Source organism: Myotis nattereri (assembly GCF_964212035.1).
Source record: "Myotis nattereri genome assembly, chromosome: 2".
In the NCBI taxonomy this organism is placed as follows: domain Eukaryota; kingdom Metazoa; phylum Chordata; class Mammalia; order Chiroptera; family Vespertilionidae; genus Myotis; species Myotis nattereri.
Window position 1 is genome coordinate 27,721,300 of NC_138076.1, and position 24,455 is coordinate 27,745,754.

The 24,455-nt window shown below is 40.8% G+C and overlaps 1 long non-coding RNA gene across 1 annotated transcript; it reads right to left on the reverse strand.

Annotated features, from left to right (window-relative positions):
- Positions 1-9,057: 9,057 nt before the first annotated feature.
- Positions 9,058-23,576, reverse strand: LOC308512899. The gene is made up of 3 exons (XR_013995494.1): positions 23,526-23,576; positions 19,557-19,631; positions 9,058-9,207 (listed from the first exon to the last, which is right to left on the reverse strand). It is a non-coding gene; the product is annotated as an uncharacterized lncRNA (long non-coding RNA).
- Positions 23,577-24,455: the final 879 nt, after the last annotated feature.

Below are 24,455 nucleotides of genomic sequence, written 5' to 3' on the forward strand. Positions count from 1 at the left end.
CCCAGACCCTGGCCCAGGGCCTGCTTAACTGTGAACAACCATCTAGTTTTAAACTCCTTTTTCTCTGGCTACAAATCAGATGAATAATTTGTACACGTTCATGGATATTTTATTTTTTATATATTTTTATTTAAAAATTATTTTTCTTGATTTCAGAGAGGAAAGGAAAGGGAAAGAGGGATAGAAAAGAAACATCAGTAGGAGAGAGACTCATTGGCTGGCCGCCTCCTGCATGCCCCATTCTGGGGATCGAGCTGCAACCCAGGCATGTGCCCTGACTGGGAATCAAACTATGACCTCCTGGTTCATAGGTTGATGTTCAACCACTGAGCCATGCCAGCCGGGCCATGTTCATGGATATTTTTAAAAAGTTCATTATTGGAGTTTGGGATTTAGTGGGAAGGTCAACATTTTGACCTGAGCCTGGGGCACTTTTTTTTACATAGTATTTTCTTGTGGGTTGTCTGGAAAGCATTTTCCTTTAAGTTTAACCTTAAGTCCTAACTTTTGGAGCATGTTTAAGTAATGCTTTCAGGTATGATGCATTGTTACAAGCACACCTAATCTTTATTGAGATCTTATTATGTGCTTTAACACAGATTACCTCCCTCTGTCCCCCATGACAACCCCATGAGGTCAGTACTGTAATCTCTATTCTGAAGTCTGGAGAGGTTACATAACATAGATGGTAAGTGGCAGAGCCAAGTGGAAATGCGGGCAGTCCAATTTCCTTACCCATCATTCTGTTTTTATGCTCTCCAAGCTAGCATTGTGTGTTGCAGAAACTGAGCTTTTTGGTTCTAATATTTAGATTCTGTGGGTCTTGGAATCTGAAATTGAATGACTAATCCATCAACAACCGTTATTTTTTATATCTGTTGGCTCACATAGTGGGACAAATATTGCTCTTTGGCTCAAGAGATAGAACTTGTATAATTTTCTACAGGGATCAATGTAGGACCACATGTAAGGACTTCCAAACAGTTATAAATAATTAATTGGAATTCAGAATAAAGCAGATTAACAATTTAAAATAGAATGTAAGGCTTCACTATTTTAACTTCTAATTACATCACCTCATAGACGTGATCTTCACTTTTCTACAACTGTAGTTGTTGACACTTTACTACAACTGTAATTGTTGACAGAGAAGGCTGCTTTTCCTTGTTCCCCCTCCCCCACCCAATGGGCTGGGACTTCAGTTGTTGAGAAAAGGAGTCTGAAACAATGAGGAGGAGAATGGGGAATGAGTGGGGGGCATTCATAAGAAGATCAGGCAGCAGCTGCTCCCTGCTTCTCTCGCCTTCTGTCCACAGACTTTCGCTAAGGAAACGTGAATTATAGAAGTGGAGCAGCTTGGCTCTTCCTATGGCTGCTTGGTCTGTGAACAAGGTGGGTAGTAAAACTTCAATAGAAGCAGATGTAGCTTCTTTTGTTGGGCTTCAGGAGATTATTGGTTAAGGGCCCATAGAACTGCTTTTCTCTGTATATGAAAATTGACATGCTTTTTTGAATTTCAGTTTTCAACAACAGTTATTTTCCAAGAAGTTATTTGATAGGCACAGTTTAGATTGAGTCATAGGACACCCATGCAAGCGGAGACCGAGGTGTCAGTGAGCAGCACAGACAATGCAAGAGATGATCGCTGCTTTTGTGTGATTAAATCATTCTCTAGCACAAGGTATACAGGGAAAATACTGAGAAATGGCTGCAGGCTCTGTGATCTTCCATCGACCTTCCCTTCGTGGCTCTAAAAGCTACAAGTAGTGGGTGTTGGAAGAAGCAGCAAGATGTTTCCTTGGTTCTGAAACCTTTCATTTGAATATGAGTTTCTTTGTGGCAGATGTTTATGTTTTTTTAGCTTCATTTCTTGTGGCTCTGAAGGGTCCATGAGCTTCCTACCCCACCTGCTGAGGCTTACTTCTCCCTATAGAAATCTCCCATATAGGAAAACAAATCCCATCACTTTTCATTAGCTAATATCTGTAAGTAAATCAGAGCAGAAACTGCAACACAGACATTAATATGCTCTTCGTGAACTCATTCAGCAAATATTAAGTACTTACCATGTGCAAGCTCTGGGTTAAGCTCCAAAAACCTTGTTCACTAACCACTAAGAAAATCTGCCAAGAACATTCAGAGGCACTTGGATCTTACTTCTGAGAGATAAACCTCATGATCTGTAAATAGTAAAACTACTGTGCCCAAGAACTCAGAACTTAGAAACTTTTCTATGAAGTTACTCTTAGTATTGTTTGATGAAACCTCATGCTCTGTGTTGTCCAGTATGATAGTCAGTGGGCTCAGGTAGCTGCTGAGAGCACATTTAGGCGGTTAGGGAGATTTAAGAACTGCATTTTAAATTTTATTTAATTTCAGTGAGTTTAAGTAGCCTCACATGGTCAGTGGCCAATATATTTGACAGCATAGCTCTAGAGCAAAAATGCTTTAATAGATGTCATTGGTTGTCCTGGGCATCAATTTCCACTTGACTATCTGGTTGCTTATGATGTGTTTACCAATTGGGCTTTGCTAAGTTTTAAGTTTGGCACACATTTACCCCATCGTGTCTGATAAGTACAAAAGCAGCGAGAGTGTATGGAAGCCTGGGATTTAATGCAAATAAAGTGGAAGTAAAAGCATTGAAAGTGAATAGAAAAAGAAAATGTATTCGAAGGTAGGACCTCTCCTGAAAAAAGAAAATGAATTGTGAAACGGGTAGTACACAGTTGACAATACTCAGCAAGATGGAAGAACAGCTTTTGATTAAATGGAAAAACTTCCATGTCTGGCTGAGAATCTACTGTTATGTCAATTCAAGAGATGGCTGTGAATTATTTGAGAACTTACAGAGATGGTGAGAATGTGTACGTAGTCCACCTTTTTTGTTGCAATTTATGGATAGTTCCATAGATTCAGGCCCCTTTGAATCTGGATAGCGTCACAAAGAGTATCCAGGTGGGTAGTACTGGATAGCTAAGGGCTAAGGTCTTTCCTGGGACCCCTGCATAACTGTCTTGGAGGGCCAGTGGATTTTCAGTGTTTTAAAAATACATGGTTGTAGAGGTGCTTCTGCACCACGGTTGGGGATAGGAGGACACACTAAGATGAGGAATGGAGAAAACAAATCTTATCCTTTATCTCCAAATACTTAAAAATGTTTTTTTAAAAAAATGATTTTAGAGAGATAGGAAAAGAGACAGAAAAATCAATTCATTATTCCACTAATTTATGCAGTCATTGGTCGATTCTTGTATCAGGGATTAAACCCATAACCTTGGTGTCAGGATGACGATCTAACCAACTGAGCTACCGGCCTAGAGCCTATCTCCAAATACTTTTTATTGACAGATCTTGGAGATAGACCGCCACATATGCAGACTCTGGAGTTTCTCCAAGGTTAGACATTTAGGAATAGCCTTGAGTTTAGTATGTGTGAAAACATGACAGAATTCTCATATTTAGGCCTTTGTTGGAATACATTCCAGTTTTGAGTGTTGTAACTTGTGGTGAAGACACAATGATATCAAAACATAACAATGCAAAAATGTGGGAATAGGAAGAGCTGAGGAATAACATGAATTCAGTATTTATTATGTACCAGACACACTGTGTGTAGCACTGTGTGTGTGTGTGTGTGTGTATGTATGTAAATTTATATCTTATATCTTTTTTACAATATTGTAAGATAAGTAGTATCCCTGTTTTCAGAAGATGAAATTGAGGCTCATGGAGGTTAAATAGGATTCTTCTTTTTTGGGGGGAGTGGGACCATTCTCGTTTAAAACAACTTTATTGAGATAAAATTTATATACCACACAACTCATCCTCTTAGAGCAGTGGTTCTCAACCTGTGGGTCACGACCCCTTTGGTGGTCGAATGACCCTTTCACAGGGGTCGCCTAAGACCATCCTGCATATCAGATATTTACATTACGATTCATAACAGTAGCAACATTACAATTATGAAGTAGCAAAGAAAATAATTTTATGGTTGGGTCACAACATGAGGAACTGTATTTAAAGGGCCAGAAGGTTGAGAACCACTGACTTAGAGTATACATTCAGTGATTTTTAGAAAATTGTGCATTCATCCTCCTAGTCAACTTTAGAGTATATTCATCACCCCAGGACAAACTTTGGACACATAAGCTGTCACTTTCTAATCTCACTATTGCTCCCATCCTCTGATCCAGGTAACCCCTAATCTACTTTCTACTTTCTGTCTCTATGGATTTGCCTATTCTGCATTTATCATATAAATGGAATCATATAATATGTGGCCTTTTGTGACTGGCTTCTTTCATTTAGCATGTTTTCAACACTCATCCATGTTGTAGCATGTATTAATACTTCATTCCTTTTTATTGCTGAATAATACTAATTGAATAGACAGGTCACATTTTATTTACTAACTAGAGGCCCAGTGCACAAAAATTTGTGCACTCATGGGGGGGTTGGGGGGTGTCCCTCAGCACGGCCTGTGTCCTCTTGCAGTCTGGGACCCCTCGGGGGATGACCACTTGCTGGCTTAGGCCTGCTCCCCGGGATATTGGGCCTAAGATGGCAATCAGACATCCCTCTGGCAGCCCGGCAGCCCTCGGGGAATGTCCACTTGCCAGCGGGGAGCAGACCTAAGCTGTAGTCAGACATCCTTAGCGCTGCTGAGGAGGCAGGAGAGGCTCCCACCACCACTGCTGTACTGGCAGCCATCAGCCTGGCTTGTGGCTGAGCAGAGTTTCCCCATGTGGGAGCACACTGACCACCAGAGGGCAGCTCCTGCATTGAGCGTCTGCCCCCTGGTGGTCAGTGTGTGTCATAGTGACCAGTCATTCCCAGTCTTTCTGCTGTTAGGGTCAGTTTGCATATTCCCCTTTTACTATATAGGATAGAGGCCTGGTGCGTGGGTGAGGGCCGGCTGGTTTGCCTTGAGGGGTGTCCTGGATCAGGGTGGGGGTCCCGCTTGGTTGCCTGGCCAGCCTGGGTGAGGGGCTGATGGCTGTATGCAGCTGGTCACACCCCCTTCAGGGTGGGGGTCTCCACTGGGGTGCCTGGCCAGCCTGGATGAGGGGCTGATGGCTGTTTTCAGGCTGGCCACACCCTCTTCAGGGTGGGGGTCCCCACGGGGGTGCCTGGCTAGTCTGGGTGAGGGGCTGAGGGTCGTTTTCAGGCTGGCAGGCAACTGAAGCTCCCAGCCTCTCCTTTCTTTCTTTCTTTTTTTTTATTCTGGGATTTATTTACCTTCTATAATTGACACATTGTTGCCGTCACTGGCGCTCCCAGCTCTGAGGCCGTGGCCAGCTGAAAGCAGCTATCTGGGGTTTGTTTAGCTTCTATAATTGAAACTCTTGCTTTTGGGCTCAGAGCCAGGCCACGGCAGGTGGGGAACCTTGGCTTCCTCCATCACTGGAGCAAGCAAACCTCCTGCTCACTTCAGCTGTGTGGCTGCCGGCCGCCATCTTTGTTGGCAGTTAATTTGCATATCTTGCTGATTAGCCAATGGGAAGCGTAGTGGAGGTTAATTACCCTTTTTGTCTTTTATTAGATAGGATTCAATAGATGATGGGTTGTTTCCACTTTTTGGCTATTAGAAATAGTGTTGCTGTGAGCATTCATGTACAGGTTTTTGTGGGATATATGCTTTCATTTCTCTTGAGCATGTACTGAAGGGTAGAATTGCTGGGTCATATTGTAGCTCTATGTTTAACACTTGGAGGAATTGCCAAACTTTTTCATAGGTGCTGCACTATTTTACATTCCTGTCAGCAATGTATTACTTCTTATTTCTCCACATCATCATCAATACTTGTTATTTTCTCTCTTTTTGATTTTAGCCATCTCAGTGGGTATGAAGTGATATCTTATTGAGGTTTTGCATTTACCCAGTGATGTTGAGCTTCTCTGCATATGCTTGTTGGCTCTTTGAATATCTTATTTGGAGAAACATCTTTTCAGATCCTTTGACCTTTTTAAAAAATTAGGTTGTCTTTTTAAATTGGGTTATTTGTCTTTTTATTATTGAATTGTGAAAGTTCCTTATGTATTCTGTATACAAGTTTATTATTAGACCAGAGGCCCATTGCACGAGATTCGTGCACTGGGGGAGGGGGTTCCTCAGCCCAGCCTGTGCCCTCTTGCAGTCCAGGACCCCTTGGGGGATGTCCTCCTGCTGGCTTAGGCCCGATTCCCCTAGGGATTGGGCCTAAGCCGGCAGGCGGGCATCGTTCTTGCAGTCCAGGGCTCTCGCAGTCTGGGACTCCTTGCTCCTTACCACCCACCTGCAGCGGAGGCGGGAGAGGCTCCCGCCACTGCCGCTGAGTTTGCCAGCCGTGAGCCTGGCTTCTAGCTGAGCAGCACTCCCCCTGGGGGAGCACACTGACCACTAGGGGGCAGCTCTGCATTGAGCATCTGCCCCCTGGTGGTTAGTGCATGTCATAGTGACTGGTCGTTCCACCGTTTGGTCAATTTGCATATTAGCCTTTTATTAAATAGGATAAACTTTTATGGATTGTCTTTTCACTTTCATATTCCTATCCTTTGAAGTAAAAGTGAGGTTCTTTATCTTAACACGAGAGGGCTTAACACACGTATAGGGCCTCACATATTTGCTGAAGTCAGTCAACAAAATGATTTGTAAAATGATTTGTGTAATGAATATCACCCCTTTTGTTTTGGGTTGGGAAAAAAGGATGGATTTAACCTTTGCCTAAGCTAAGCTACGCTACTTGGGAGGATTGTAGAGCTCAGAGGATTTGAGACCTTTCTGTGTATTGAAAGGAAACTTTGGAAGTCCTCTCTTTTCAGACTTTTATGCATAGAAAATAGTGCTTTCCTCCTGAATTAGACAAGAGAACTGTTTAAAAGGGAGAGGACACCCACCTAGAAGACACCTCGTGATCTTTTTAGGTCCCATAATTTATGATCTAAATAGTGTTTCCCAAACTTGTCTATCTCAAGGATCAGCTGGTTTTAGATTTCTAGGGCCGCCTGAAGGTTCAGGTTCAGTAGTTCTGAGGTAGCACTTTTCATAAGCACCCCCAGGTGATTGAGATCACCTGAGAAACGGATCTAAATTGGTGATAATAATGACCTTTTAGTGGTTGCCCCTAGAACTTAATTAGACCTCTTTAGTGGGAGTGGTTTCCAGGTGACAAACATGCCTCACTGAGGGTGATTACAAAGAGCCTACCCAGCCAGTCTGGCCACTTTGCTTACCACAGCTACTGCTCTTGATCCAAGGCAACCCAAATGCTCTTCCCCTCCCCTCAGGTAGTAGACATGGTTCTACTACAAAAATTTAAACCAGACGAGATCGGGCGTGTTTAGGGAGAAAGAGGTGAAGGGATTAAGAAGTACAGATTTGTAGTTACAAAATAGTCATGGGGATATAAAGTATAGCATAGGGAATATGTGGTGCCAATTGAGTATTAGACTTATCAGAGGGATCACTTCATAAGTTATAAATATCTAACCACTATGCTATACACCTGAAACCAATACAAAATATTATTGAAAGTAAACTGTATTTGAAAAGTAAAAATTAAAAATATTTTAAACCAGATTCACAAATATTTCCAAGTCATAAGGTTGCCAGCACACTCTTGAGCGTATTCCTCCCTCCTCTTTTCCTCCCTGTTCATGTTTTTTTGTTTTGCTTTTATCATTATTGAATCCTTGGAGGCCTCCCATAGCCACAAACATCTCCATGAAAGCCTATTGGGAAAAGAAAGCATGAAAAACAAAATAGATGGCATTTTATACCAGGTATAACCCTTACACTTTCTTGTTTTGGGTTGTTTTTCATGGTCTCCTAAAGAATTTGATAAATGTGAGGTTGGGCCGGCTCATTTTAACAGGGGAGGGAGACTCAGTTGCCTGTCCTCTTAAAGGCGGGTGGGGACTGTCCGGCAGCCTGAGAAATCATTTGGTCTGGCCCTGCCAGGGCATTAGGGGTGAGTTAATTAAATGTTTGACCAAATATAGCAGGCTAATTTTTAAGTTGATAATTTTGTATGGCCCTCAAATGATATTATAAATATCCAAATGGCCCTTGGCAGGAAAAAGGTTCCCCACCCCTGTCTTAAAGGATACTCTGTCACCAAGGAGCAGCAGTGCAGTGTAGTGGTTAGAGTGTGTCTTGACTCTGACAGTCTGAGTGGCATCCTGGCTCTGCCACTTTCGAGCTGTGGCCCTTTGGGAAGGTATTTTAATGTCTTTGTTGAACTGCCTCTTTACCCAGTAGAATACCTCACTAATGCTTAATGGTTGCAAAGGGCTTAGAACAGTGCCTGCAGCAAGGAAACAGTCAACTAGTAAGTGAACAGTGTGACCTGGGTGGTAGGTTATGCTTACCCTGGTGGAAGGGGGAACGACCCTTTCACAGGGTGGTCTAAATACATCCTGCATATCAGATACTTACATTACGATTCATAACAGTAACAAAATTACAGTTATGAAGTAGCAACAAAAATAATTTTATGGTTGGGGGTCACCACAACATGAGGAACTGTATTAAAGGGTTGCGGCATTAGGAAGGTTGAGAACCACTGTCTTAAAGTCACACAGCTATTAAATGGTAAAACTGGTCTTTCTTGTACCCTATACTTTGATTGCCTGTAGGTATGCAGTGTGGAAGACAAGAAGAAAATTCTTGTATTTTGTGTGGTGCTTTGGCACCATAAATGTTTGTTCAGTGAGTGAGTTAAACATAGCTAAGCCCAGGAACCCTGCTGAGAATGTGTGGACAGACGAGGTAGGCGCTGTAACGTTTAGTCTTGTCTTGCAGTGGGGTGGAATTTTCAGAGTCAGTAGGATTTCTGGCCTAATCATTTTCTGCTGTTGGCTTCACTGTGGGGTTCATTGCATCTACTGTTTTTGGAAAGTGGAATTCTCCCTACTTTGCAGATAGCGCTCATGGGCTGCTTGTAGAGCTCCAGGTGTGTGACTTTCATCAGAGCTTTCTGGGGAATGATAGCCTAGGGCACAAAAGATAAGACTAATGTGTTACTGTGAATTTCTGGCAGAGGTATCTGATAGAGCAGATAAAGACTTGGGCTGTGTTTGCCTGATGTGATCTAACGGTTTTAGAGAACTGTTTGATTCATTCCTTTGATTTTATCTTATTTTTTTTTTCATTCTTGATTCATTTCTTCCCACCTTCCTTGTGTTGTTTGAATGTCAGTTGATTGTGTCTTGTGTTGATGGGTCCTGTTTGGGGGAAAAAAAAGTCAAATGAAACACAGCACAATATTCTAAATCTGGAGCTTAAGTAAAGATATATTTACTTGAAACATATTTTCATTTTATTTATATATAAAACAATTTATATATTTCAAATAACTAAATAGGCTCAGAGTAATTAAAGCCAAATTTTCAGAAGCACTGCTAAAATAAATATATCTGCGATTCAGTGAGACAATATTTTAATCTATAAAATCATTATATATCAAGAAGGTTCACAGGGAAGTTAAAAGGATAATGATAATTTCTTGATGTATATAGGGATGTTTGCATCATGAATCTATATGTGACAAATAACTTATAATTTGTATTTTGCCTCTATTTAGTAAACACAATTTAAAAATAAACCATTGTTGGTAGAATTATCTGATGGCCATTTAATGTCTTGTTTCTCAAGCATTCCACTTAACTTTCACTGAAACGACTCTTATTATATCTCTGTATAGTTATTTTGTATAACATTTAATGAAATTACATAATTTCAGTAGCAAACAACCGCCACAAATCAGTTTGGGAGCAAACACACCGATTCTTAGTAACTATGAGCTCAGTGGTAGGAGCAGAATTCCATGAGTTTGCCAGTGTCTTGATTACTGGCTGGGGGCACGGAGTAATAATGGGCATCAGCTGGGATGATTTACAGGGTGACTGTGCATCCTGGATCGGCTAATGGAGGTTGGGAAAGAGCTTCTACTGTATGCATAACTTCAGAAACAAAAGCAAACCTGGTAATAGCGTGTGCGAATTAATATTATGAAGTAGAGGAATGAGGACACTCTTTCCATTTTTGTTTTAAATTACATTTGCCTATTATCTGCTGCCTATCACGACTGTTTGTGTGCGGAGTTACTTCCCTCCTGAATAATTTATTTCTGTTTCTAACTGTTTTTTGAAATCACTTGGCTTTCCTTTTACCTGTACGATAATTTTAAGTTCTTTTAAAATGTGGTTTATGCAAATATGTCTGTTCATTGAGTGTAGGCATTCTTATAGTCTAACAACAACTCCATGTTTTCTTCTCTCACGCTTGAGTCCAGAGGTTCACTGAAAGTAGGTCACACCTAGATTTTATACATCATTAAAACATTAAGTACTCTGTACTTTGTCATAATTTCTCTATCGTTTTTGGAAAATCAAAGTCCATAATACTGACCTGGTGACTTTCCCTGCTTCAGGTAGGGTGGATATATTGAGACCATTTTTCCTTTCTGTGTGTGTGTGTGTGTGTGTGTGTGTGTGTGTGTGTGTGTTTTGTTTTTAATATGGAACACTTCATGAATATGTGTGTCATCCTTGTGCAGGGCTCATGCTAATCTTCTCTGTATTGTTCCAATTTTAGTATGTGTGCTGCCAAAGCCGTCACTTGAGACCATCTTTTCAATGTGCTCTGGTGAAGCAAGATCAAAGATTTTGAGAGATCCTGGTACCTTGGAGTTATTTTAGAGCATCTCTCAATTTAGAGACTTATTGTTTTATAATTATTCAGGTTTTGTATGATGTTCATTTTATTATCAAATGGGACCAGCTTTGTTTTTTCTGCAATACCTGAATATGTATATGCATACAAAGTGTCTTGGTAAAATATAACCCTTTAAAAACATTGCACGATCTACTGTCATAGATCATATACAGCTCTGTGTCACTGTCCTCTCTCATGTATCCATATGTTTATTAAACATATATTTATTGAGTGCCTCCAATGTACCAGGCATTATTTCAAGTACCGGGAATACATAGCAGTCAACAAAATAGACACACACAAGAAAAATCTTACTCTTGCAAGGTGAGACAGACTCTGTGTATGTGTGTTTATGTATATGAAGTACTTTGGGGGAAAATAAAGCAGAGGGGAGAGGAGGGAGGTTAGGAATGGGGGGAATTGCACTTACAGACAATGGTCAAGGATGGCCTCACTGAGGTGACATGGGATGAAAGGCCTGAAGAAGGGGAAGGGAGGTCATGTGGCTGTGCTGGGAAGAGTGCTTCAGGAAGAGGGCACAGCAAGTGCGAATTCCTGAGGCTGAGGCAGGCTTCCGCCTTCCAGGAACTGCATGACCAGGGTGATGAAATACAGTGAGCAGGGAGAAGAGCAGACACCCACCCCTGTAGGCCTCTGGTCTTGTAGGCTATTGAAAGGGCTTTGGCTTGTATATAGAGTGAGCAGAGCAGCTGATGGAGAGTTTTAAATAAGGATGTGGCATGATACTGCTTATGTTTTAAGAGAACACATTACTGTGTCTCATAAGACTAGACTTAAGTGGGCAAGGGCAAAAATAGGGAAACCAGTTAGGAGGCTGTTGTAGTGAGCTAAGTGAGGGATGGTGATGGCTTGGACATAGTGGTACATTATGAAGGAAGCGTGGGAAAGATTTCCTGATTGGCTGAATGTGAGATGTGAGTTATGGCCTATGCAGCGTGAAGGATGGAATTGCATTAACTAATGCCTATAGGGAAAAGCTGATTCGGGGGGAAGGTCAGGAGCTCAGTTTTAGAGATGTCCAGTGGGCAGTTGTATATATTAGTATGGATTTCAGAGGAGGGGTCTGGGCTGGAGATAAACATTTGGGAGTTGTCAGAATATGAAGACTGGATGAAATTCACCAAGGCGTGAGTGTGGATGGAAAAAAGAGGTTCGGGACCAACAACCTGGGCTACTTCCACACTGGGTTGGGGAGATGAGCTGGAAGCAGTAAAGAGAATGAGAAAAAGCAGCTAATGAGAGAGGAGGAAAACCAAGGGTCAAGGATTTCCTTAGGGATTTAGCAATGGGGAGGCCATTGGTGAGCCTGGCGGCAGCAGTGTCGGTGGAGTAGTGTGGACCAAAAGTTGATTGGTGAGGCTTCAAGAGAACAGGAGTAGAGAAGTGAAAACATCAAATGTGGACACTTATTTCAAGGATTTTTACTGTAAAGGGAAGGTGAGAAACATAGCTGAAGGGAAAGTGAAGTCAAGAGGGCCTTTAAAATGGGGAAAATAACAGCCTGTGTGCTGATAGGAAAGACGGTAAAGAGGAGAAAAGGAATGATCCTTCATATAGTAGCATGATTCCCATTCAGAAGAACTTTGGTTTTGTTTAAAACAGCTAAAATAATTGAGTTTACAATTATAAACACTAATTTTTGTTAATGCAGTTTATATTTTCAACGAAGTTTTATCTTCCTATCTCCATAAAAAATTAAAACGTTTTCTTTTGTATGAGCCTTTAAATCAGCGGTGATTTGGATATTTATAACATCATTTGTGGGCCATACAAAATTATCAGCTTCAAAATTAGCCTGCTATATTTGGGTCAAATATTTAATTAACTCACCCCTAATGCCTTGGCAGGGCCAGATCAAACAATTTTGTGGGCCTTATATGGCTCTCAGTCTAAGTATTCCCCACCCTTGCTTTAAATAAATCATTTTTTTGGTATGGACAGTTTCTGTTCATCTTTCAACTAAGGCAGTCCCTAGTACTGCACCAATATTCATGGGCCTGGGGTGCACTCCATCCACACACTTACAATAACGATGACTTCTTTCTTTCTTTTAAAGATTGTATTTTTTTAGAGCAGTTTTAGGTTCATAGCAAAATTGAGAAGACAGTACAGAGATTTTCCACTTACCCCTCCCCACACACATTCATCGCCTCCATTATCAGCAACCCCCATGAGAGTGGTACATTTGTTGCAACTGATGAATCCACATTGCATATATAAACTCTGAAAATCATGTAAGTCCTTCATTTAGTTTCTGCTATAATTTAGATCATATCTCTTATCCTGAATATAATTTTCATGAGGCACATTTTTTAGGGTCATCTATATTAGTGCTAATAGAAATATGTGAGTTTTATATATGATTTTCCATTTTCTAGTAGCTACTTTAAAAAGTAAAAAGAAACAGGTGAAATTAATTTAAATGATTTTATAGCCCAATATATCCAAGATATTGTCATCTCAATATGTAATTAGTATAAAGATTATTAATGAGATAACTTGCATTTTTTTTCATACTGAGTCCTAGAAACCTGGCATTTATTTTATATGCACAGCACATCTGCCATAGTTCAGGGGCCAGAGGACCCCCTGTGGCTTCTGTATCGGACGGTGCAGATCCACATGCAGAGCAGTTGGAGTTCTAATAAGCATAGTTTGTACTTTTATTTCATCATTGGCTGTGAATATAAACACACTATGTGCTTTAGAGATAGCATTTATGGTTAGTTAAATATTAAAATTAGAATATCAGTTTTGCATTAATTTTAAAAAACCTACCCTAAAAATAAATGGATAATTATGGGAAACATAATTATAAATATGTAAAACACATAAAAAGCTGCTGATTGACTTTAGCAATGGCTATCAGAGGTGAAGGTCTACGTAAATTAACAGTGCCTGAGACTTTCAAATAATGTTTTAGCAAAATTATTTAGGATAATTTGCTCTTTAGATAACTTCTGGTTAGTAGTTATAACTGTAGATTCACTAAGTTTTGAAAGGTGAGAAGTACTACCCCAGGCACACTTCACATCTATTTTCATTTGATTTCCACAAACTCCCATTAGTTAAGTAGGTACTGTCATAACTCACATTTTACAGATGGAGAACCAGAGAGACCAGAGAGGTTTAGTATTTTGCTCCAGGTCACACAGTGGGTAAACTGTGGATCTTGGATTTGAACTCTAGACACTGATTCTAGAGCTTAATTTCTTAAAAGTCTGTGCCAGATGGATTCCCTCAGCATATCTCAGCCACGCATCTTTAAACTGTATGATTAAGGGGTAAAGAGTATGGATTGCTTGTGTGTCCTGGAAACTTGAGTATAAATTAACTCCTTAAATAAATCACATCCTGTTTGCCATTAATTTGCCTTAATTTCAGAATTGGCTTTATCCTGATTTCTGATGGATCTTCAATTTAAATTGAGCCCAGTACTTTATTTCTCTGCCCAGCTCCAAGTAAAGGGAAAAACAGCTAATTATCCCTAAGGCAAATCTTTCAGTGTAATGGAGCTTACAGCTTGATTGGGGAGATAAGGTGCTAATACTAATGAAATATTATTATAACTTGTATTTTTTTTCATATAGCAAATACATCAGCAACAACCATTTATTGAGTACTGTATGCCTAACATTGTGCTAGGACTTTGCACTCATTATCTTATTTAATTGTTAAAATGATACTGTAAGGTTGATTTTATGTAAATGCCAAAAGCAGTGCTATTTTCTGAAACAATTACATTTTGTGAGAATTATTTGATATTTGTGAGAATTATTAAATATTTGATTCTGGGTGTCACTTTTTAAGAGAGACATTAATAATCAAAGAACAGTAATGTAGCTGAGTGGTAAGAAAATCATGTGATGTCATGAGGGATCCTAGAAAGAAGACTTAGTGCAGTGGTTCTCAACCTTGGCTGCACATTAGAATCACCTGGGCCCAGAAATCAGGATTTTAAAAAGATTCCCAGGTGATTTTAATGTTGAGAACCACTGACTTAGTTGATGGAACCACTGACTTAGTGGATGGAAGAGTTGTCTTTAAGTATTTGGAATAAGAAATATGACCTGAAGAGAAACTGACTATGGAAAAGGATTACATTTATTCTGTCTTTCTCCAAAGAATGTAGAGGAGAAATTTGCAGAATTGCAGATTTTTACTTTAAAATAAGAAAGTACTTTCTCACAGAGTTGTTTGAAAAAGTTAACCAACTGTCTGTTTAGATGTAGTATTTGGACAGAGACTAGGTCTCTACTTAGATACTTAAGATTAAATGCTGCATTTGGAAGACTTGGATTATAGGAATTGGCCATCAGGTGAATTGTGTAAGATCCTTTAAGTCAGTGGTTCTCAACCTTGGCTGCACATTAGAATCACCTGGGAATCTTTCTAAATTCTGATTTCTGGGCCTCATCCTCTGGAAATTCTGTTTCTTTGTTATGGGGTGGGGCCACAACATTAGTAACAAAGAAACAGAATTTCCGGAGGATGAGGCCCAGAAATCAGGATTTAAAAAAGATTCCCAGGTGATTCTACTATGCAGCCAAGGTTGAGAACCACTGCTTTAAATTCTTGGGGGTTTTGTCATAAATTGAGTTCTAAAATCACATTCATTTGTAATGTAGATAATTATTATCTCAGTTCTTTTGTACATTAAGTTGGAGGTTGTGATATAATAATAGAATGTCAGAGCCAAGAAAGATCTTAGAAATCTTGTAGTCTACCTCATTTTGCAAATGAAACTGTCAGGTAAGAGAAAATAAAGACCCAGTTCCACAAATACTCAGGTATCTACTTTAGCTCCACTGCTTTTTAAAATATTACAGTTATTAATGTGTAGGGGAAACAGACTAAACCACGTGCAGCAGTTTTTCATGTTCTCCAGAGCTAACATTATGAAGCAGTCTTAGTTCATTTTGTTCTAATTGGGGCACATTTGAGTCCTTTAAAAAAAGAAAACCTCATCTGAGCTTGGAGCTCAGTGATTTTCCTAAAGACAAGCTTCTGTTTCTTCAGTTTATTTAATGCCACAGTGTTTTATTTCCCTGCAAACATAAGCATCTTCACATTAAAGCAGAAAGAATATAGTGGCTCTGATAATTTATTATGCATTCAACAAATATTTGTTGAGGGCCTTCTATGTGCCAAATGCTTTCCAAGCACAATTGTGGAGTTGTTGGCTTTTACTCTGAGTTGGGAAGCTATTACATATTCTTTTTTTTTTTTTTTTTTTTTTGAGCAGAAGATGACATCTGCTTTTCTTTTTTCCCTCCCCTCCCCTTCCCTTCCCTTTGTATCATTAACAATTTAAAATAATTCCTTGGGCTTTTCTGCCTTGATTTACTGATACACCTTTTGACCAATTGGAGTTAGTGCAGTGAGAGGTTTGATCCTTGTTAGTTATATAAGTTAACAATAGAACAAGTATAAAGCCCTTGAAAATATTCTACCATAAACCAGTTTGGAAGAAATCCTACCTTTACAATGGAACCTGACATACCTGGGTCTGAGTCCCACTCTCAGTGGTGAACTGATTTGGAGCAAGTGCATTCATTCATTCTCTGAGCTTCAGTTTCCTCCTTGATAAAATGGGGTAAAACCTGTTTTGTGAGGCCTTTTTGATAATTAAATGATTTCCTATGTTAAATGCTCAGCTCAGTGCCTGGTACATTGTAAACATTTAATGAAAGTATAGTTATTATAATGACTCTTTAGTCAAGAGAATTTTAAGAATGGATAAAAGTTATTTGAATGATAGACTTGGGGTACTAACTCAGAGCCTGAATTTATTTTTAGTTTAGACTAAATGTCTTAAATGCCTTTGTTTAAAAGTTCTGACAATGACACAATGCTTAAAATAATACCTCTAACTTAACTGTGAAAGAACTGTGAATGTGAATGAATTAATCCTTTTTAATATCACTAGCTGTTTTTGTGGTGTCACAATTTGGCAAATTCTAGAACTCTCCTTCACATTCTGCAGGTATTACCAGGTTTAGGATCAATTCTGGAGATTTGGCTATTGATTAAAGCAGGCAGAGGAGGTCTTGCCTGTAGGTCACATTTGACCTCTAGCTAGGGAACTGGTTCACTGGAAAGCAGCCTTGGGGTTTAGGGTGCCTGTGTGTGTGTGTGTGTGTGCGTGTGTGTGTATGTGTGTGTGTATACTATGTTATCCAGCATCTTTGTCCTCCCAGACAGTAAACACCGCACATTATGATTCTATGGACAAATTCAACTCTGTAATGTTATTTTTTCTTTTATTAAATTTATTGGGATGGCATCCTATATAATAAAGGGTAAATGCAAGTTGACCCTAATGGCGGAATGACCAGGAATGACTGGTCGCTATGATGTGCACTGACCACCAGTGAGCAGACGCTCAATGCAGGAGCTGTCTCCTGGTGGTCAGTTTGCTCCTACAGGGGGAGCTCCACTTAGCCACAAGCCAGACTGATGGCTGTGAGCACAGGGGTGGTGGCAGGAGCCTCTCCTGTCTCCTCAGCAGCGCTAAGGATGTCTGACTGCAGCTTAGGCCCGCTCCCCAGGGCTTAGGCCCAATCCTCTGGAGAGCAGGCCTAAGCTGGCAGGTGGACATTCCCTGAGGGCTCCTGGGCTGCCAGAAGGATGTCTGACTGCCAGCTTAGGCCTGATCCCCCAGGGAGTGGGCATAAGCCAGCAGGTGGATATCCCCCAAGTGGTCCCAGACTATGAGAGAGCACAGGCCAGGCTGAGGGCCCCCCCCCCCCCAACACCTGAGTGCACGAATTTTCATGCACTGGGCCTCTAGTTGGGTTATAACATTATATAGACAGTAATGTTTTTTGTTTGCATATTTTAACACTTGGAAATTCAGTCTGACTTTTAGTTCACTATTGTATCTATAGCAGTGTCTGGTTAAAAACACTACCAATTTGACTTGATCACAGTCTCCACGTGATCCCAGGAGAGAGTGCTGTGTAAAACTGAATTGGACCTCTGTGGAACCTGTCTTTATGGTGCCTTATTTTGCTGCAGCTTCTTCAGCCCAGTTGTGCATCTTATTTTCCAGGGCTTTAGGTGTCACCTAGCTGAGTTGATAAATTCATCTGGGTCAATAGGAGAGGGTTAGAGGATCCTGTGGACATTTTGGTCGTTGGAGGTGATAGTTTGCTTTCCTCTCCCTTCAATTATTTGAAAGCACTTTGAAAAACCTAAGACCAGTGTGTTACAGATGGGGAAATTGAGAACTACAATAGTCAATTGATTTTCCCAAGGTCATATAGCTAGTAATTGGCTGAGCCAGGATTGGTGACTTTATTCCTTGTCCTGCATCTTCTTCATCTTGACCCTGATGCAGTAGAGATAATTGTCCCCCAGGACTGAATTAGAGGGCAGTAGAGCCCATGGGCAAGCCTTTTTTTGCCATGGCATAGCCTCTGCTTGGTATGTAGTACCATTACCCATCATCTGGCCCCATGGCATGCCTATATTTCCAGCAAAACCTCCTGGTCTTAACCATGATAGGCTTGGCTGGAGTTATGTATCTGTCCCTGTGGCCAAGGGCATGGAAAGCCCAAGTCACATGCCTACATTGCATGGCCCTGGGTGGGGATAAGGGGAAGTTGCGAATTTAAGCCTAACTACATGGAGTAAGAATAGGAGAGAGATGACTTAAAGAACAAAAGAGGTGTTCTTTTATCATAGTGCTGGGCAGGCAGAAACAGCAGATGTCCGTGGCAGATGAGAGGGAGCTGGCCAGAGGACGCATACGCCAATCGAGGAATAGCAAGCACAGAGGCCAGGGACAGCCAAGAGCTGAGCATATAAAGAACTGAAAGAAGGCCAGGGACCTCACCAAGTGAGTAAGGAGGAGTTGGGGTCGTGGAGATGGGGAATGGAGGGAAGGAGTTGGAATGGTAAGCTGAAGCCAGGTGAGGCAGGACCCCCCAGTAAAAGTAGGGTGCTTGGGTTGCATCCTGTGAAAATGGGAAGTCTTGAAGAGGTTTAGGGAGCCTTTTAAAAGGATCACTCTCCATTCCATTGTTAGCACTGCAGAAGGGAAGCAGGGCTATCAATCAGGAGGTGTTTGTAGGTAAGAGATGAAGGTTTCTTGGACAGGAAAGGTGGCCGTGTGATACAGACAGGTGGAAAGATAAATGACCCACATTTTACGTAGATCAACGGAACCTGCTCATTGATGGATGCAAGGAAAGGAAGAATGGCAGATTTCTGGCTTGATTCACAGATGGATGGGGTTGCCATTATTGAGATTTAGTACTCTTGGACTCTTGTGTGTGTTACGTAGTTCCTCCCACTTAGATTGGAAACTTCTTGAGAACGAGGATTAGATACCATCTACTGTTTCTTCACCATGGTTTCTAGCACAGCGCTGGGCAGGCGTGTAATAAGCCCTTGGTTGGACATATATCAGGTGGGTGAGTTGATCTTAAACCCCATTCCCAGGTGGGTCTTGATAGGAAACTTAACAGAATAGAACCAAATCCTGTTTGTTAGGATACTTGTTGTTGTTGGTTTTAAATTTGTTCAAAATGATTGAAATTATTTTGGTTCTTTGCAAAGACCAAAAGGTACTATGAGCTACACTTTATAGAAAATGGATAAGACTTCAGAGCTAAAGAAATCTGCCCTAGAGAATTTTTTGCTAGAGCTGTAACATTTTCTAATCCATGATATTCTCATTAAATCATCTATCCTATTCTTGTTCTTCCAGGTAATTTTTTTCTGCCCCCAAATAGTGTCCCTCCCCCCCCTCATTTGGTGGTGTTCCATATATTAAAAGCAAAACAAAACACAGATAACAAGATAAGCCTTTTTTGGATGGTCTCTGTACCTTTGATGCTGCTTAGATTCTCAGTTCCTTTGGGTCTCTTTTTTTCTCTTTTACCAAAAGCTCATTCTGAAGGACCTGTAAAAAGAGGCCAGAAAACAGAAGAAATAAGTCCAGTGGCCCAGCAACAGCTCCCTGTGGTTATAGGGCAAACTAAACCCCTTTAATGAAAGTGCTTCTAACACGTAAGCACTGTGCCTAGCTCCATCGCAGGAGGCGCTCACCAATCCTACTTCCTCAAACTAGTCCACTGCTTCGGTTTGTTTTATTCATGGCATTGCTGTCTCTTGCATGCTTTTTATTCCACCCAAGAGAAATTTTAAATCAGGAGGACTTGAACGGAGGTAGTCTGACAAAAGAAATTGCCTACAGAACCCTAGCGCCCCTTACTGTGCAGGCTGTGTTTATGTAGAATGTGGCCAGTCCTGTGGTTTGCCTGACCCAGGCTTGCAGTCGATTTTGAGGCCAGGCTCCAGTCCAAATCATCACCTTCTGGGGCAAAAACATGCTTTTTGTTTGGCTATTTCTCCATTTGCTACAGATTTTTAAACCGATGATTAAGAGCATTTCAGAAACCAAAGTTACTTTCTCTACTCTAATTTGCATACTTCTTTAGGACTATCAGAAGTTTTAGTTCTGTTCCTTAAAAGTTTCTAGGGAAAAAATGTCCCAGAACCTTGGGGTCTCTTCCTTACCCCCATATCAGTACTTGTTTTTAACATGCGGTGGTGTTACTGGTTATTGTGGAAAAATTGTTTAAGGAAATAGAGCTGTGGAGGGGCTTGGCATGTGGGGGTTGGGTGAACATTTTTGAGTTGGGTAATTAAGCAGCTACAACCATGTGGAACAGAAGCGATATTAGACTAATTAGTTAAGCCATTTTGTAAGTGCCAGGTTGACCCAAGGGTAATGGCCTAGAAATGCTGCTCTACCTGATTTGTCTGATGGATGAAGAACAGGTTTCCCACTTGGGGATTTACTCCTTTTTAGGATTAGAGATTTATTTGTCTGGTGTTCATCTGTTTCAGTTTTATTTCTCTGATAACACAGAGGCAGGTGCATCTTATTTTGGAGTTTGGGGACAGGGCTTTCCTGCTTCTCTTTCCACCTCTTTTGCCACACTGTTCTGGTGGAGCAGATTGAACAGGACACCTTTGGTCATGTCTTTGCAAAGAACCAGTGTTTTATGTGGTCAGCGAACAGGCAACTTGACAGGTATCTTGCTGGTCATTTTATAAAAATTCTTACTTACATATATATTTGTCACCAACACATTGCACAGGTGGGGAAAGTGAGGCACAAAAGGCACTTTAAAATTAGGTTTGCCTAAAATTAGAGAGGGAAGTGAGGGTCAGAACTACAATCAGAACTCTACAGGCTTGACACCTTTAGGATATAATGGGTTCAGGATTTGCATGAAATGTTATGTTGAACTCACCTTTCCTGTTTTCCTCACACCATTTTAGTCTGATCTCTTGCAAACTCCACCACCTGTCTTGCAAGTGCCACTTTACCACCTGTCTTCTCTGACCAGGTGAAAAAGGCTAGCGGACGCTTGTGTGAAAAAGAATGCCCATGTTGTTGTATAATATGCAATTTGTAAGCTTCAATTGTGAAAATATTCCATAACTGAATTCCTGTAACACGCAAGAAACATTCCACAAAGTTGCATAAGAATTTGTGGTAAGGAATACATATTTTTTTAAAATTTTGAACCATTTCTCAAACATTTTTATTAGTAAAGAACATATTTCATTTTTACTGGTAGTATTTGATGAGTCTTGACATATGCATGAAACTGAAATCTTCACAGTGGTCATAGTATTGACCATATCTGTCACTCTGAATTTACTTCATTTCTTTTTATAATTTCTCTTTAAAAAAAACTGTTAGACATTCTTATTGATATTTATATAGAGAGAGAAACATCGATTGGTTGCCACCTGAACCTACCCCAGAAAATTTACCTATCCTTTGCATTACTGTTGAAAATCTCATAATTGATAGCCTCTAAGTACTAAACTTCCAAATAAAACTGAAAGGACCATCCAGATTCCTAGATAACACCAAAATATTTATCTAGGATTATTCAAGAAAACATAGTAGTTTGGTATCCTTTTCAGAAAAAATAAAATCTCAAAACTTATAAAGGTAGATTTCCCAACAAGATTGGGCAGAGAGAAGAATAAGGATGGAACCAAGGAGAGGAGGCCTAGGGAAAGGTGAGGGTGAGGGGGATAAGGAGAAAGCTAGGAGAGGGCAGTGTGGGGAGCCAAAAGAACAGAAGGCTTCCAGAAAGAAGGGATGGTCAAAAGGGTCAACACTGCCAAGTGAGGAAAGTGGGATGTAGCAATGAGATCTGCAGTGACCTTGATGCATTGGAGGGCAGGGGGGAGTGAAGGGTGAAAGAGACAGATTACACTGGTAGAGGTATGAATGGGGGGGTCAGAGAAAGGAGGGGGGAAAAAAACTTATAAAGGTGAGAATAAGCATGTGACATTTTACATTTTGCTAACTGAGTAGCAGGAAATGGATAAGGTATAACCACTACAACTTTTTAAATTGAATTTATTGAGGAGACATTGGTTAATAAAATTATATAGGTTTCAGGTATACAGTTCTATAATACATCATGTATATGTTGAATTGTGTGTGCATCACCCCAAGTCAGGTCTCTTTCGACCACCATTTACTCCCTCTTTACCACCTTCTATCTCTTAACTATTTAACTACGGTGAAACTTTAAAAGTAAACAAATAAAAAATGCTGTTATGTCAGTGTTAGCATTCATTCATTCACCATCCATCCATATCTGTTTATACAAAAAAGTATCACACATTTTTCTACATCTTTAAAAGAAATAACCTGGAGCTCTTCATCACCATGCACAGAGCTCTCTCATTCTTTGTGACAGCCACATAGACATCCTTGTGTACTAGTACCTTGGTTTAATTATCTAGTTTGCTGCAATGCACAGTTTGGCTGTTTCTGGATATTTGCAATTATAAGCAATGCAGCAGTAATATTCCCAATCTAATACAAATACTAAGTGATAAAGTCAGGTACTGTATATAAAGTTTCATAGAACATTGCCTCCTGCACAAGACAGTTAGTGCTGTTACTGTTAAAACTATATGCTACACACTGTGTTAAGGTTGTATTTAATCTGCAAAATATCCCTATGATGTAGATAGTGTTATTATCCCTGTTAAAGATACTGAAGCTGTTTTTATGGCCAGGGAATGAATATTTATTAACTTACAATGGCAACTCAGCCTTATACCTGTTATCTCTCTAACCTTCGTGTTTCAATCTTACAGATAAAGAGCAAGGGGCTTAGATTGGCCAGGATATTAATTATCCAAGGTCCCATAGTTGTAAATGGAAGAAATAGGATATGAACGCTGTTCTGCCTGACTTTTATAGCATGTGTTTCTTCCACTCTACCCTGTAGCCTTCACTCCCGGGCCATGCCTTAGGAAGACGTATTTACAGTAGGTGGTAGTTAACGGGTTGAACTCTAAGGTACATTTTGAGCAAAAAGATGATATTTTTAGAATATATTTAATCTGATATAGAGTACTTCAGGAACTTGGGTGTGTTTTCAATTTCATTAGGCAAATACCTTTTCCCTGATAGCTCTGGCCTCTTCCCCTTCCCCACACTCCCTGCTCTGGCCGCTTATGAAAGCTTTCCTTCCTGCCTGCCGCCCAGCGGGCTTCAGCTCTTCCAGGGACTGAACCTCTTGTCACCTTTTGTACTCTCCTCACTAGAGGGATTCTCTTCCTACTCTGGTGTTGGAATGCTGCCTTCTCTAGTTCTCTAGTTCCCCAATGCCATGGCAACAGTACATGGTAACAGCCCTCCTTGCGGTCAAGGAAGAAGACTGCGTGCTTTTCTTTCTCTTTGAGCTGTTTGCAATTAGCACTGGGGTCCACCCTTTCCTCCCGTGAGAAGCAAGGAAGTACCTACGGTAGTCAAGACTGCAGGACCTGCTTGATGGAACGGCGAGCAGGCCGGCTGCGCTCCGTAGCAACCCTGGTATGTGCCCTTGACCCGGAAGTGAACCCGAGACCCTTCAGGGCGCTCTAACCGTGGAGCTAACACCGGCCAGGGCTCCTTAGCAACCCTGGTATGTGCCCTTGACCCGGAAGTGAACCCGAGACCCTTCAGGGCGCTCTAACCGTGGAGCTAACACCAGCCGGGGCGCCGTTGTTCTTTTTAAAAGGGGAAATCCCCGGATGTACTCAGACTCGCAGGTGGTCTGAGCAGTTTGGGTACTAGGAGGTCTGCTGAACAAACCCCCAACATTCATGTTCATATTCTAGTCCATCCTGTATCTGGTCTAGTATTTTAGTCCAATTCAAATTTTTATCTTGTTAATTTCAGCTCATTTTTTTCAGATTATAGAAATCATTTTTTTTTTTTTTTTATGTGCTGCCAAAGTGAGCACAGAAATCACTTTCTTTCTTTTTTTTTTTTTTTTAGAACCTAGTTGGATAGGACTTGAAAAGTTTGGACCAACCAACCCACCCACTTATTCAGTGCTGGCAGCTCTCATGCTGTGTGTTTTGGTTAATTTGGGCTGCTATCACAGATTACCATACACTGGTGTTGTGCCCAGATTTCAAGGTTCCCAAAAAGCCCATCAGGGAGCCAGCGAGTCTGATGCAAAAGTAAAGAGTCCTTCATTTCGAACTAGTTCGGCTCCCTGACCACACTCACCGATGCAACAACGGTAAGCCCAGTGGCCTAGAGAGCGAGGCCTGATGGGATTGTGGGTTTTATAGTAAGGGCAGGGGAGGGGACTGTGGGCCCCGCCCATTGGCCAGGCGGGAGTTGGGTCTTGTTACACAGGATGTGGTCATATTGATGGCGTGCACTTCCCTTGATTATCATTGG